This window comes from Beta vulgaris, chromosome 7 (assembly GCF_026745355.1).
Source record: "Beta vulgaris subsp. vulgaris cultivar EL10 chromosome 7, EL10.2, whole genome shotgun sequence".
Classification (NCBI taxonomy): Eukaryota; Viridiplantae; Streptophyta; class Magnoliopsida; order Caryophyllales; family Amaranthaceae; genus Beta; species Beta vulgaris.
The window spans coordinates 3,733,299-3,750,344 of NC_079208.1; positions in this window are offsets into that span (position 1 = coordinate 3,733,299).

Genomic DNA, 17,046 nt, shown 5'->3' on the forward strand with positions numbered 1-17,046 from the left:
ATGATTACTAGCCTTATTATATAATAATATTTCTCGAGTGTATTTAAAAAAAATTGAGTTTGACTATGCAATTAGTGAATAGCTAATATTCTTTATTTAGTTAATCGTATAGTAATATTTTAGTGGAATTACTTTTAATGTAAACTCTTAATAGTAGTATATAACTTATATTTTGAAAAGGAAAATAGATGTTTTCTTTTAGATATATATATGTAATAGCCCTGTTTTTAAGAGCGTTTATTTAAAAGATGATTATGTTTATTAAGTTAATTATGTTTCTGAAATTCTTATTTGAGTTGGAGTTGAATTATATTGTCGTGTTTGTAATATATTTATATGTTTAATTTTATAAGGTTATTATTATTAATATTTTTTTATTTTGGGTTTGTGCATTTAGTTGAGCGGTATTTGACCCAAATAGAAAACCGAATTCGGGTTCTCAATCTTTCATATTGTCGGTTTCTTTTAGAAACCCAAACTCCCTTGTTTTCTCTCTCCTGATATTTCTCACCCCCAGAATAAAGAACCCTCAATCCCGTGAAAAAAACTTGAAGCGCCAAACCCTAACCCAATGAAACTGACCCCCACTCTCGTTCGCTAGTGCTGTTCGCCGGAGTTTTCTAGTCTTGTCGGCATCCTAAGCTCACCGGAGCCGCGCTGTTCTGCAGCGGTTTACGGTTTACTTCTCTCGCATCTTCTTCGTTGTTCGTGCTCAGTTTGTGGTTGTCCAGCGAGTGATTGGTTGTGGCGTGCTATTTCATCGATGAACGACCGCCGAAAATCTGTCGTTGGCGTTGCGCTGCTGTTATTCAGCCACGCCGGAGCTCCGCTAATGTGCACTGAGGCTTCGAAACTCCCTCTCAACCCTCTGTTTCTAGATTCTTCGCTGCTCCTGATAGAGCAGAGGTAACTTACCTCTTTGTTTTTAACTTCAGAATTCTTGATTAGTAATTCAAGCCTAATTTATAATTAGATTATGATTAGAAGTTTAAGTATGGAGTATAGTTTAATTGAAAGGAGATACAGTGGTTGTTGTGTTAGTATGGTTAATGTTGTTGTTGTTCTGTTGTGGTAGTTTAATGGTAAACTGAATTTTAGTTATTTATTGAGGTAGTGGTGTTGTTGCTGTGATAATTATTGGTGGTGGTTGTGGAGTTCTCGTGGTGATTGAGGTAGAATTGTTATGTTGTTATTGTTAGTGGTGGTGTTGCTATTATATTGTTGGTGGCTACCGTGGAGTTGTTGTGGTGGGGTTCCGTTGTTGTTTTTGTTGTTGTGTCGTTGTAGTGGTGGTGGTGATGAAGTTGTTGTTAATTGCTTTGTGAACTTAAGTTAGTTGTATCCAAGTCTTTTATTACTTACGAAGTACACACATTTATATTGTAGCTTTCGGTTTCACCGAGGAGTCGTTTAGACCGAGGTAGTTGTTTAACTATGATTCGAAAAGGTAAGGTTTCATATTCAGAACTTTTATAGTTTACATTATAAGTCCAAAGAGGTAAAATTTCTTACTTTAACGTTTTGTAGGGTTAAAGGTAAGATTTCTTAGTCAAATATTTTATAGTTTACAAGCAAAGTATTTGAAATTGTGATTTAGTTGAAAGAGAGAATATTCCTCCAAAGATCGAAAGTTTAGTTTTCAAAGGAACTTTTATAGCTTACAAGAAGTGTTTTTAAAGAATCTCGATTTTGTTGAGAATGGATCGAATAGGAGAATGTTCCTCCAAATAGAAAGTTTGGTTTTCGAACCGTAAATGAAGGAAAGATTATAGAAAGATATTTCGAATAGTTTTTATGTTTGCAAAGTTATGGGATTGCCTATGTGGTATCTTTAAGAATAGTTTTGTGTTTTCAAAGTTGTGGGGATTACTTAAGTGGTATCTCAAGGAATTGGAACTTCGTCGGGTTCGTCTCGACTTTACAGATACAAAATAGTTGGGGGGTACGTTGATCAGTACCTCGGACTTAGATCTTCTGCTGCGGTTTGGCCGTATGTAGGGTGTGCACACTAGGGGTCTTTGTCTATAGTTATCCGGAGGGCCTAGCTAGCCCAAAGGCAAAGAAAGTTCGTTCCATTCCCTAGGTTTATGATTCTTTATTCGTGAAAGAAAAAGGAAAGCAAGGATTTGTTTGGAAAAAGAAAAAAAGAAATGATTATAAAGCTTGTTATTTTATTTATATGTTTTGAAAGAAAAATGATTTGTAGGATATGATTAATGTTATCCTACCTGCATATATGTTTGGCTTCTTAGTATGAAATCTTGCTCAGCCAGTTTGGCTGATACTACATGCCTGATATATGCAGGTACATGAAGGTAATGTATAATGAAGAAGGTTCGATGTTGGAAGTTTGTTGTATGCTTTATACTATTTGTATCGCGGCGAGGACGATCAACTTTGTAATATTATAGTTAATAGTTAATTTGTAATTGAATTAAAAAGGTTTGAGTTTGTAAAGTCTAGACTTGTTTGGGTTGCTGGATTTTGAGGATACATGTTTACGAATCAGACGCGAGTCCTAAATTAAGTTTTAGGCAGTCCGTATTACAAATGGAACTCTGCCGAATTTTCTGTAGAATCTTAGTAACATATCTAGTTGTTTAAAATATTTGAGGATCACTTAAAATAGTTTATTAGAGTTAGATGTTCTAATATATTCATTGGATTCTAAAAGTTTTAGTAAGTTAAGCGTTTTTGAGGTCCACACTCGTGGTGAGTGTGATGGTAATGGCCCGGATTAGGATTTCCGCTGTGTTTAGTTCCTAATTAGGTTGGTTATAGATTCGGGTTGTTACAACCTTAATGAACATGTTTTCTTGTTATGACCTTTTTGTCTGCATATACTGCAAGTTACTTTCCCCCGAACTGATTCATCCATCTCACTTCGCAATCGTTTGGATGGAGGTCGCCCCTTAGAGCATTTCTGGTCAGCATCAGCAACTATCTTAGGTCCATTATAAGGAGACCAATAGTCTTTGTCAGGAATTGGAAAAAATTTAGCATCATATGTTCTCATATATTCTTCAGATGTGAAAAAAGGATCAATGAACTGAGAAGGAGACAAGTTGTATGCTCTACAGCAAGCAAACACATGAGAACATGGGATTTTATAAATCTGAAGTTTGTTACATGTGCAAGTCTTGAGACTAAAATTCACGGTGTGGAAATGACCACCCTTTCTATCATTCTTACCACCACGGCCTGTTGTAACCTGATAAATGCCTTGTTCGTGATGAAACATAAGAACGTTATGGTGCATAGCTTTTTCTTTATTAGCATCCAAGTCCTTAGTTATCTTTACACTATATGCATGACCATCTAACAACCTTTTTTTTGACAATCGGCGTCGCTCCACAAAGTATGCGTTAACTCGAAAGAAAGTAAGCTTCACGAGTGCTGTGATTGGTAAGAAGCGAGCTCCATTAAGCACATTGTTGAACACTTCCGCTAAGTTGGTTGTTTTGAGGCCATATATGTAGCTTCCATCATGACAAAGTGACCACTTTGAATCATCGATCTTTCCCATATATTCACGAGCTTTTTCATTCATCTTTGTTATCATATTCAAACCGTGATCAAATTTCTTCTTTTGATGTTGGAAAGCTGTCCAACCAACTTTGTCTTACAACTCTATGTTCTTGAATTCCGTGTTGACATTTGAAGTCAAGTGGCGAATGCTAAACCTATGGTATGCATATGGCTCAGTCCAACCGCTATTATCTTCCTTCATAGCTTTCATAATACCCAAATGTCGGTCTGAAAGTACACATAGACCGATTCGTTGTGTCACAAATCTCCTAATACATGCCATGAACCATGGCCAACTGTCACCATATCCAGCTTCAACAATGGCAAAAGCAAGGGGGAATATTTGGTTGTTAGCATCAACACTCATAGCTATAAGAAGTGTCCCCTTATATTTACCATATAAATGGGTCCCATCAATGGTTATAAGGGGTCGACAATGCTGGAAACCTTATATAGAGGGTCCAAATGCCTAGAATACTCTTTGGAAAATCTCGAACTTGGGATCAGCAGTTCGATGGTTATCAAAGTGAACAATAGTCCCTGGATTAGCTTCCTTCATTGCTTGCATAAAGTGTGGGAGTATTTGGAAAGATTCATCCCAATCACCAAATACATGAGCTATTGCCTTTTGTTTTGCAAGCCAAGCCTTCTTATATGAGATTGTGAAATGAAATTGTTGTTTGATAACCTCAATCAAAACTCGAACTTTTATGGATAAATCTATCTCAACAAGATTCCTTATATGGTAACTAATGAACTTAGAGTCCATATTTCGATGATCTAATTGAAGGGTGTCGCTAACACATGTGGAACCATGAGGACCTTGGTAAGACACAACTATAAATACTTCAGATGTATAACTCTTTTGTGAACCTCTAAGCTTCCAAGAACACTGAGTTGGTTTTCGACCACACTTGAAAGTGATTGTGTGAGGTCTAGACTCAAACACAAGAAAATGTTGATTTTTGTTAACAAAATAGCTAGTAACAGCATCAATTAATGCAGCTTTGTTGGCAAATTCTTGTCCAACACAAAACTCGGCACCTGATTTATAAGACACCATGGAAATCCAGGTGTAAGTGTAAGGTATATGACAAGAAAAAGGGGATTATTATGGTATGAGGAAATTCCTCGTTTTGTTTTGTTCTTGAATAATTTAAGTTGTTATTCGTTGTATTTATCTTAGTGCACATGTAATTTGAATTGGTAAAAGAAATTCTATTAATTCAGTCAATGTAGTAGACGAAGAATAATGGAGAAAACACAAAAGACGGATGGAATATACTTCATATGGGTGCTTTTTTTGAAAAAAAAAAACAGTTTGGTGTTTTTTTTTTAAAAAACCTTTTGAAAATATGAGTTAGATTTAGGGCGTGTTCGACAATAGTAGTTATAAAAGTAGTTGTTAGTTGTGCTGGTAGATGTTAGTGGTTGATGGGTAGCGGTTAGTTGTTAGTTGTTCAAGTCGCGGTATAAGATATTGATGTTCGGTAGAAAAAGCTGTCAAATTAGTTGTTTGCAAATAACTAGTTAAAAACTCACACAAAACTTTAATATATAATAGGGAATTTTCCTCGAGTACCTTGAGATTTGACGTAATTTTCAAATTACCACTCACATTTGGAAAATTTCTCAAATACCCGTAAACTTTGTGTTTTGACTCAAAATACCCTTATCATACACCGAAATTCAAGTGCATTAATTTCCTAAGGTACCCTTGAAACTTAAATCTTTGAACTTCGAAATTTAATAAGAATATTTTGAAAATTAAGCCAAACTTCAAGGGTACCTCAGGACATTTCTCTATATGATTTATACACTACTAAAGGCTATCCCAAAAACTACAAATTGTAGCTTTTTACAAACACTACTAAAACACTACTTGTAACACTACAAGCTACTTATATCACTACCTTACCAAACACTACTATTTTTTTTAATACTGTTTTGACCGAGTCAAGTTACTAAAAGCTATTCTAAAAAACTTGTGCAGAACACGCCCTTAGTAGGTTGAAATAAATTCTAACACCTTATAAAATACAACTAGTATTTTGGTCCAGGTCCGTTACAATTATCAAATATATTATTATTTATAAATTTTATAATTAAGTGTATTAGTTTTTCATAATATTATGTCTAGTGCATAATTGGGAGATGGAAGTTATGGCATGATAAATCGTTTTAAAAAAAAACTTCTAAGGAATTGGAGGAGATAAATAATAATTTCAATGGAATTGGGGTAAGAGAATATTGTTACTTAAGACTCTATTATGTTTTACTATATATATATGAAATATTAAGCATTCAAAATGTAGTGAATTAGTGGCTAAACTCTGACCTTTTATTTAAAAGGTCATGTGTTCGAATCCTACTAAATACACATTGTTTATATTTTTAAATGAGATTATAAACATGTGTATTAGAAGCTTGAGAAGAGTGCCACGTGACACCGTTTCTTTAATTGGAACGCCTTTTAATATAAGTTTAAGTAATTGTTTAATAAGCTCTAATAAGTTGTATCCCTCTTTTTTCTACCAAATAATAATCTCTATTATATAAGGGAAGGCGAGAGCGATGGTGTCCTCTTTTGAAATGCATATTTTGCCCCCCTTCCCTTTTTAAATTACAAAAGGAATGTCAAAATCATTATCCACACTCAAAAAAAACTACCGAAAATTATTTTACAACACTCACTCACAAATCACTTAAAAGAAGAAAGTTTACAAATCACTCATACAATTGAGAAAATCACGTTACAAAAATCACACAAATCACTCAAATAATCAGGAAACTTTATTAAAACTTAAAATTAGCATACAAACTAAAACTAATAACCTAGAATGTCAATACATACAAAAATATTTACAAAAATTTACTTACAAATCACTATTCTCAAGAACCATTCTCAATTAATGATGGGTCATGATAAAAAAATAGAGGTATATTTGTAGTGAAATTGAAATTTAGAAGTTAGACAAGGAAAAAAATATTTACTTTTTTTATAGTGTTCCCTATATATAATGAAACTTTTACATATATTTGGACTTATCTTTTTCTATTATATAATAGTGATTAATTATCAAGGTAAAAAGGTTTATGTAAAATATCATTCAAGAATTAAAGTACAACATATCTCTATTATATAAGGGAAGGGGGGAGCTATGGTGTCCTCGAATGAAGAGACTATGTTACCCCCTTCCCATTCTAAATTACAAATTCACTTACAAATCAAAGGGGGCTTCAAACAAAAATACAAAAAAATATAATTATAACAATCGCGATACTCAGAAGTCAACTAAAAAAATTGCATAATTTACGTTATGCAAATCACTAAAAAATGAGAAAACTTTACAAAAACTTAAAAATTCACTTACAAACTACAACCTATGAAAAAATTGACTTGAAATCAAAGTGTTAACTTTCTTTACAATTTATGAAGTAATGTACTTAACTCAAAAATCAACTAAAAAATTATAATATTAGAAATCATAAATAAATTCAATAAAATTTCTTTTTTTTTCATAGAATTTAACTTTGAAAAGTAGTACAAAAAAAATAAAATAAAAAGATTGGTGAGAGACTTAAGTGACAGAAACTAAACCTATCAAATTTTGCAACTAAAAACAATTATACTTCGTATGTCATAATGTCCAAATTTTGACTCTTATGCCGTAGAAAATTAAGTTTATGTTTCGAAAAAAATTCAAGCACGCATCGCGTGCAAAAAAATTCTAGTAATAATATAGTGCTTGTTTAGCCCACCTTATTTTCAGTACTTACTTAAAAAAAAATATATAAGATCTAACAAGAATTAATAAGGTATAACAAATTCAGATAAGAATTTAGGGCCTGTTCTCTTCGACATAAAACAGCTGAACTAAACTGAACTGAACTGAACTGAATTGAACTGAACTGAACTGAATTGAACTGAACTGAACTGAATTGATCTGAACTGAACTGAACTGATCTGAACTGAACTGAATTGAACTGAACTGAACTGAAATGAATAGTGATATGTGAGAGTAAAAGTATTGTCAAGAGCTGAACTGAACTGAACTGAACTGAACTGGTCTGAACTGAACTGAACTGATCTGAACTGAACTGAATTGAACTGAACTGAATTGAACTGAACTGAACTGAATTGAACTGAACTGAACTGAACTGAAAATAAGCTGGGGAGAACAGGCCCTTAGGGATGGCAATGAGTCCAAGACCCTATCCAGATCCACCAGACCCTACCCTAAAATTAGGGTATGAGTCTTAATTTTTTGGACCCTATGGGCAAGGGTAGGGTATGGGTCTTGGTCTTATCGGGTAAGGATAGGGTATGGGTCCACTCCTCAAATACCCAGACCCTAGCTAGAGACCCATCTAAATAAAATATATATATTTTATTTTTTAAAATTACAATAAATATAGATATAAATATAACCTTCTAAGTTCCAACGTCTAGCAGAATTCCTATAAATTAAAACCCTAACCCTCCCTCACTTACTAGCCGCCAATCTCACTTCTATCAGACTCACAATCTCTCTCTCGCATAGAGTACGCAATTGCATGTGATGTTTTTTTTTTATAGAAATGTAGTAGAAGTGTAGAACTAGTAGAAGCTAATTGCAAAATTAATATATAAAATTATGCTTAACGATTATACATACATGTGATAATGTGCGCGGATTTTTTTTGTTGGACCCATTAGACCCTAGACCCTACCCGACCCTACGAGTACGGGTCCTAAAAAGTTTACCCTATGGGTATGGGTCTATATCCAAAGATTAGGGTATGAGTATGGGTCTAGCCGGCCTTACCCTACCCATACACTACCCATTGCCATCCCTAGATCAGATCTAATAAATTTTTAAAACTATATGGTTTTTAATTGAGTTTGAAGTTTAGTTAGAAAAAAAAGGAAAATTGATATACATAGCCCTAAGGACTATTTATAAGGTGCTTAAAATGAAAATAAAATATTGAATCAAGCATTTATTACCTCAATTGATATGAAAATGTGTCTTGAATTCTTAAATTGTTTTCATTAAAAGAAATGTATTTAATGCTTATATGTAGTCCTTGGAGCTACATATAACATTACCCAAAAAAAAATTGCTCATGAATTCCTCGCTCATATTGTTTTAATCTGAAAATTTGTAATTATTTTTTATTTATAGTAATACTTATCCTACTCCAAATGCAAATCGACAAAACAAGGTCTATTAACTTTGTCAATATTGTAAAAGAAGAAAAATGTAGAAAACACAAGAGACTGATGGAAGATATGCGTACTTTCGCTTCACTTTTAAAAAATAAATCTCAAGGTTTAATAAACTAGATAAGTTTTATGAAGTACTAGTTCTTTTTGATTGAATTAAACTGAGTTGAAATTATTGTTTTTTTAACTAAACTTAATTTCTATGAGTTAAATTGAAGTGAATTGAAATCGTAAGAGAAAACTAACTGAACAGAATTTGTCTGAACTATATTGAAATTGTCAAAACTAAACTGAATTTTCATTAATTTCTTCCAAAAGAACAGGGACTTAGTATAATTCAATACATTTTAATAAGTTATAAGAATTTTAGTTATGTTTCAATAAGGTCTATTGAGTTTTTAGATTAGTTACAAAAATAAACTAAAATAAATGCACCTTAAATCTACATTTTCTTGACCTTAAATCATGATAGTACAAATTTATGCTACTCTCTTCATCTCATAATATGATTCTTGTTTTTCAGTTTTCAAATTTATTAAGCGTATAACGTATCATGATTTGTGTTCAATGATGTAAGTGTATCGTGATGAAGTGAATGATTTCTCTTTTTATTAATTGAACAACATTTATTCAAGGTTTTTGGTAAATTGAGCTACTAGTTTGGGCCAATAAAATTAATTTACATGAACAACAAAATATATAATAAAAATAAAAATAAAATAGAAATATTTTTGGGACACATAAAAAGGAACACAACACTTTATGAGACAAAAAGTATATACTAAAACAAAAGTCACTATTTTTTTTTGTTTCTATACCCTCCCGAAATACTAAATTTCCTCTTAATTATTTTAAATTGTGTTGCAACAGTTGTGACTGTCAGGTTGGACTTTGGAGCATACCAACTTTGACAATGCCCATCAACATTCAATGCAATGCAACAATTTTCTACCGCCCTACTACTCTACTATATGTAAACAGTGGTATAATTTACCACTATAAATATGTAAGCGTAAGATTTACATATGTGCATCAGATCAAAATACTTCAATATACAAAACTCTCTCTACTTGCATAACTTCTCTCTCTATTTCTCACAACACGTTATCAGCACGAGTGTTCTACCGGAATTTTTTTTAAGGTATCTTTAAAATTTTTACATCCATTTTTTTTTAAGTTTAAATTTTTTTTCTCCAAGCCCAACCCTTTTACTACCCGAACATGGACCAACAAAGTAACGGGATTAACATTGTTTTACACAATGTCTCTGTCTCGGGTATTTATTTTTGGATAGAGCGAAACAATGTGCCATTCACTACCAACCCAGCGAGGGAACTGTAATACAGCCCCGACCCAGTAACCGTAACAACGGTACAAATACTCATACCAGAGAAAACCCACAAACCCCTGTTCCCAACACCAATAATAACCCTCCTATACAACCAGCTGAAAATCAACCGCCCAGTAATAAAAGAGATAGAGATGAACAGGAAGAAACTAGTAGTAAACGTCACCATACTACTAACGCAGAAAACAAATAATTTTAACGCCACCTTCATGGAGGGCAAGGACATTTTATTTACGTTATTTTATTTTATCTGCTCTTAAACCGCCTATATGGACAGGTTAATTTTTTTTATTGCCACCTATATGGACGGCCTAGTGAATGATAGCATTATTATGTCTTATATGTGCAATAATGTCGTATGTATGCAGGGAACAAGCATTCAGAACATTATTATATATTATTGTCTCTAATCTTCTACTTTTTTTGCATTTATAGTTACATATATTATATTACCAATTTACTAGCATGCTCTAATATATATTTGTCAATATTAGAATTTTATTGCGTTGTATATTTTTTAACTGTATATGAACTGCACAGTTAGGGATAACCCTCTATAAAAGCGGATTACCATCCCCATTTTCACCACATATCCCTTATCTTCTTCCGATTTTTCTTCTCTAAACCCACAAATTTTTTTCCTTCTTCCTCAACCTTCCGGCCACCATGTTTAACGCCGACGACAACCGTCCTCCACCCTCATCTTCCTCTTTTGAAGAGGATTTTAGGAAAATAAAACTCTACTTATTTCTTATAGCCGGTTTCTTTTTCCTCCTCATGGCATTAATGATATATCTCCTAATACATAAATAGGAGACAAAAAAAAAAATTTCCCCCGGAAGAATGGCGAAAAATGCACATGAATATCAATTTTTTTTGTCTTTAAGTGCATTTTAGGAAGTTTTTTTTGTTTATTCACTTGTTGTATTTTGTTTCTATTTTTGGTATTTTCTTGCTTTTTTTTTGCTTAGCTTCATTATTGTTGTACGCTATTTTTAGTTTTTTTGTTTGTATTATTTATCTATAATAATAATGATATAAATCAGGGGGAGATAATATATATATGTGATTTATCATCATTACTAATTTCAAATATTTACCTATTTGTAGTCAAAAGAATGGGAGATCTAGTGAAAAGACAATTTAACATACTAGATCTATCTGGGCAAAAGTTTTTAGAATGGACGGTGGACGCCCAAATGAATTTAAAGGCCCAAGGACTGGAACATACAATTAAAGATGTGACAACCCAACAAGGGGATGCAACTACAACAGCCGCATCAGTTAAAATTGCGACTGTACAAGAAAAGGCAAAAGCCTTAGTCCTCCTAAGACATCATTTACATGAAAGTTTAAAAAGTGAATATCTACTTGTGGATGATCCAAAAGAACTATGGGATAGCCTAAATGAAAGATATGGGCATCACAAAAATGTGCTTCTCCCAAAGGCACATTATGACTGGACCAATCTGAGGTTCCAGGATTTTAAAACGGTCAGTGATTACAATTCAACATTGTTTAGAATTGTATCATTGTTAAGATATTGTGATCATCCCATCACGAAGAGCAAATGATAAACAAAACGCTCTCCACTTTCCACGCCTCTAATATCATATTGGCAGAACAATACAGGTTCAGAGCTTTCAAAAAGTACTCTGAGCTAATCTCAGTACTACTTGTGGCTGAACAAAATAATGATCTTTTGCTGAAAAATCATAATCTTAGACCTACGGGGTCTTCAGCCACTCATGAGATAAATGCTATAGAAAGCTCTAATCCACCAGAAGCAAATGCTATACATAGTGGTGGACGCGGTAATTACAACGGTCGTGGGAGAGGACGTGGTAATTACCGTGGCCGAGGGCGTGGACGTGGAAGAGGCCGATTTTCCCCAAGAAATAATAATTTTAAACATTCTGATAAAAATTGGGGACAATCATCTGGAAATCAAGGCAGACGTCCTATAAAGGAAATGATACTTGCCATAGATGTGGCATGACGGGCACTGGGGCCGCACATGTCGTACTGCCAAACATTTGGTAGATCTATATCAAGCTTCAATAAAAAACAAAGGAAAAAATGCTGAAGCAAACTTTGTTAATGAAGCCACTACATCCATGCCCAGCCTTGATGTTTCAGATTTTTTTATGGATGATGCTGAAGTTGAAAATAAGTTTGTTTAGATCACAATCGATTAATGTGCTTAGTTTATTTCAACTGCTTCAATATCCACTTTCATGTATTTGTTCCTTTATTATTAATAAAAATACGTATTTTTCTTATACTAATCATCGTATTTATTATTTATGAAGATATGAATTCATCAGAAGTTGGAATTAAAGAACAATGTCTCCTGGACAGTGGGACAACACACACCATATTGAAAAATAAAGAGTATTTTTCAAAACTTACAATATTCCAAGCAAATGTTAGTACAATTTCTGGGACAGCCAAGCTAATTGAAGGCTCTGGAAAAGCTTGCATTATATTTCCAAATGGGACAAAATTGATAATTAATGACGCATTATATTCGAGTAAATCTCGAAGGAACCTCATAAGTTTCAAAGATGTACGTCAGAATGGTTACCATTTGGAAACAATGACGGTGAACAAAGAGGAATTCATATGCCTAACGGCAGAGAAAAACGGCAAGAAATACATCTATGAAAAATTGCCAGCAATTTCCTCGGGACTATATCGCATAGATATACGTCCGATTGAAATTAATATGATATCTAACCAGAAGTTAGATAATAAATCATTTACTCTATGGCATGACCGATTAGGCCATCCTGGCACAGGAATGATGCATAGAATCATTGAAAACTCAAATGGACACTCTATAAAGAATGTCAAAATTCCTCGGTCAAATGAATTAACATGCTCTGCATGCTCACTTGGCAAATTGATAATCAGCCATCTATAAATAAGATTGCCACTGAATCTCCAATGTTTTTAGAAAGAATTCAAGGAGATATTTGTGGGCCTATTCATCCTGCATGTGGACCATTTCGTTATTTCATGGTATTAATTGATGCCTCTACTCGATGGTCACATGTGAGCCTTCTGTCAAGCAGAAATGTTGCATTTGCAAAACTTTTGGCTCAAATAATTCGATTAAGAACTCAATTCCCAGATCATACAATAAAGAAAATAAGATTAGACAATGCTGGGGAATTTACATCCCAAACATTTAATGACTATTGCATGTCTATTGGGATTATTGTTGAGCACCCTGTACCTCATGTACATACACAAAATGGTCTTGCTGAATCATTAATCAAAAGACTACAATTAATTGCAAGACCATTAATAATGAGGTCAAAATTGCCATCTACTACTTGGGGTCATGCTATATTACATGCGGCAACATTGATAAGATTAAGGCCGACAGCCTATCACAAATTCTCACCATTACAATTAGTATCTGGTCGAGAACCGAATATCTCACATTTGAGAATTTTTGGGTGCGCTGTACATGTACCTATTGCTCCGCCCCAACGTACTAAAATGGGTCCACAAAGAAGGATGGGAATATATGTTGGATTTGAATCTCCATCAATTATCAAATATTTAGAGCCAACAACTGGTGATCTATTTACGGCTCGATTTGCCGACTGTCATTTTAATGAGTCGGTATTCCCATCCTTAGGGGGAGAGAAAGTGGACCCACAAAATATAAAATCGGAAATTACATGGAACGCATCGCAAATGTCGTTTCTGGACCCGAGAACAAATTCATGTGAACAAGAAGTCAAGAAAATTGTTCATCTGCAAAGTATTGCAAACCAATTGCCAGATGCATTCACAGATTCTAAGAAAGTGACAAAGTCACATGTACCTGCTGCGAATGCTCCGGAACGGATTGAAATTCCTAATGACAATAAGGCAATTGAAAATGAGTCAATAGCACGTCGAAAACGTGGCAGACCACCCGGTTCTAAAGATTTAAAACCGAGAAAAATGAAAAGGCAAGGGGAGACAACGAACGAAATTAATATAAATCTCCCAACAGAGCATGATGAAAACAAAAATGAAGAGAAACGTGTTCCAGAAGAAAAGGAACATGAAAGCGTAGACAACAATGAAACTTCAATTAATTATGTTTCTACAAAGAGACAATGGAATCGAAAAGATGTTGTCTTGAATGAAATTTTTGCTTACTCGATAGCGGTTGAAATGACATACGATGAAAATGATGTAGAGCCAAATACAGTTGATGAATGTCGCCGTAGAAAAGATTGGCCAAAATGGAAAGAGGCAATTCAAGCAGAATTGAGATCACTTGAAAAACGTGAAGTATTCGGTCAAATAACCCAAATACCAAAAGGTGTAAAACCAGTTGGGTACAAATGGGTATTCGTGAGAAAACGAAATGAGAAAAATGAGGTTACTAGATATAAGGCAAGATTAGTAGCCCAAGGCTTCTCGCAAATGCCAGGGATTGATTATGATGAGACATATTCTCCAGTAGTCGATGCAACTACACTAAGATTTCTGGTAAGTTTATCAGTTTCGAAAGGATTGCAAATGAGATTGATGGATGTAGTGACCGCATATTTGTATGGCTCACTTGACACAGATATTTATATGAAAGTTCCTGAAGGACTAAAACTACCAGAAAATTGCATGCCCAAAGAGATGTTCTCAATAAAATTGAAAAATCACTCTATGGGTTAAAACAATCTGGAAGAATGTGGTATAATCGTCTTAGTGAATACCTATTGAAAGAAGGATTCAAAAATAATCAAATCAGTCCCTGTGTTTTCATTAAGCGATCTAAATCAGGATTCGCGATCATTGCTGTATATGTCGATGATTTGAACATTATCGGAACTCCTAGAGAACTTGAAGCGACTGCAAAATACTTGATGAAAGAATTTGAGATGAAAGATCTCGGGAAGACAAAATTTTGCCTTGGCCTGCAAATGGAACATCTAAGAAATGGGATTTTTGTCCATCAATCAAACTATACAGAAAAAATCCTGAAACGTTTTTTCATGGACAAAGCCCACCCAATAAGTTCTCCAATGGTAGTGCGTTCCCTGAATGAGAAAGATGATCCATTCAGACCACGAGAAGAAACGAGGAGATTCTTGGTCCTGAAGTACCATATCTAAGTGCAATTGGTGCTTTAATGTACTTGGCTAACAATACTCGACCTGACATAGCTTTTTCAGTAAACTTGTTAGCTAGATACAGCAATGCACCAACCAAGAGACATTGGAATGGAGTCAGACACTTATTACGTTATCTTCGAGGAACACAAGATCTCGGATTATTCTATCAGTCAGACCAATGCGTCACTCATTGGATATGCAGATGCTGGCTACCTTCAGACCCACAAAAGGCTAAGTCTCAATCCGGATATTATTCACTTATGGAGGTACTGCAATATCTTGGAAATCAGAAGCAGACTTTGACGGCCACATCATCAAATCATGCAGAATTAATTGCTCTTTATGAAGCTGGAAGGGAATGTGTATGGCTAAGGTCAATGATCAAGAATATCCAAGAAGAATGCGGGATGGAATCAATAACAACAAATCCAACTATCATCTACGAAGACAATACTGCATGCATCACCCAAGTAAGCGAAGGGTACATCAAAGGAGACAGAACTAAACATTTATCACCAAAACTCTTCTTCACTCATGACCTCCAAAAGGAAGGGACGATCAACATCCGACAAATCCAATCATGTGAGAATCTTGCAGATTTATTCACCAAATCTCTTCCGGCGAAGAAATTTGAAGAATTAGTCCGAAAAATTGGAATGCATCATCTCCATGATATATGCTAGATTCAGGGGGAGTATTATATGCGCTGCACTCTTTTTCCCTTCAATCAGGTTTTTATCCCACCGGGTTTTTCCTGACAAGGTTTTTAATGAGGCAGTATATCAAAAGCATATAAAACATAGAACCAACACTGACATTCAAGGGGGAGTGTTGCAACAGTTGTGACTGTCAGGTTGGACTTTGGAGCATACCAACTTTGACAATGCCCATCAACATTCAATGCAATGCAACAATTTTCTACCGCCCTACTACTCTACTATATGTAAACAGTGGTATAATTTACCACTATAAATATGTAAGCGTAAGATTTACATATGTGCATCAGATCAAAATACTTCAATATACAAAACTCTCTCTACTTGCATAACTTCTCTCTCTATTTCTCACAACAAATTGCAAGTATTTAATAGATGCAACTACGATATACTCCCTCCGTCCTCTATTAGTTTACCTGTATTCCTTTTACAAGTGTCCCTTTTTAGTTTACCCCTTTCTTTTTTTGTTGTTTTTGGAATGGGACCACAAACTTTTCATCACACATACATTCAACTTTAATATAAAATGTCAGTTTCTCTTTTTTTTATGACCCATAACATTATTTCTCCTAAAACTCTGTGCAAAAGAAAGGGGTAAACTAATAGAGGATGGAGTGAGTATAATTGTGCTATTTATAAAAAAAGTGATACTATTAACAAGGACAATTCTTTAAATTGAAAGCATTTTAAATTTTTAATAGTTGCAATTGCAGCATATATAATTGAAAGTAAAGGAGAAAATTTCGTATATAGTTTATGAAGGTTAATTGATTTTCTCTTTTTTTTTTTTGAGGGGAAAGAGAAGTGCATTAATCAAAGGGACAAGGTGTCCATAAGTACATAAGGTGTTACAGCACTAGGACAATGACGCTCCCAACATTGCTCAACACCAAAAGGCACTACTCTAGCGAGGTTATGGGCAACACAATTCCCATCCCTCCTAACATGAGAAAAAGAAACAGAAGAAAAGCCATTACACATAGAAAGATATCCCCAAGTATTGCATCCAAATCTGAGAAGAAAATTGCCGCTTTAGTTAATCTTTTGGTAGCAACAAGAGAATCAGACTCGAAAATCACATCACCATACCCATGAGCTTTGGCCAATCGGGTTGCCATGTAAATG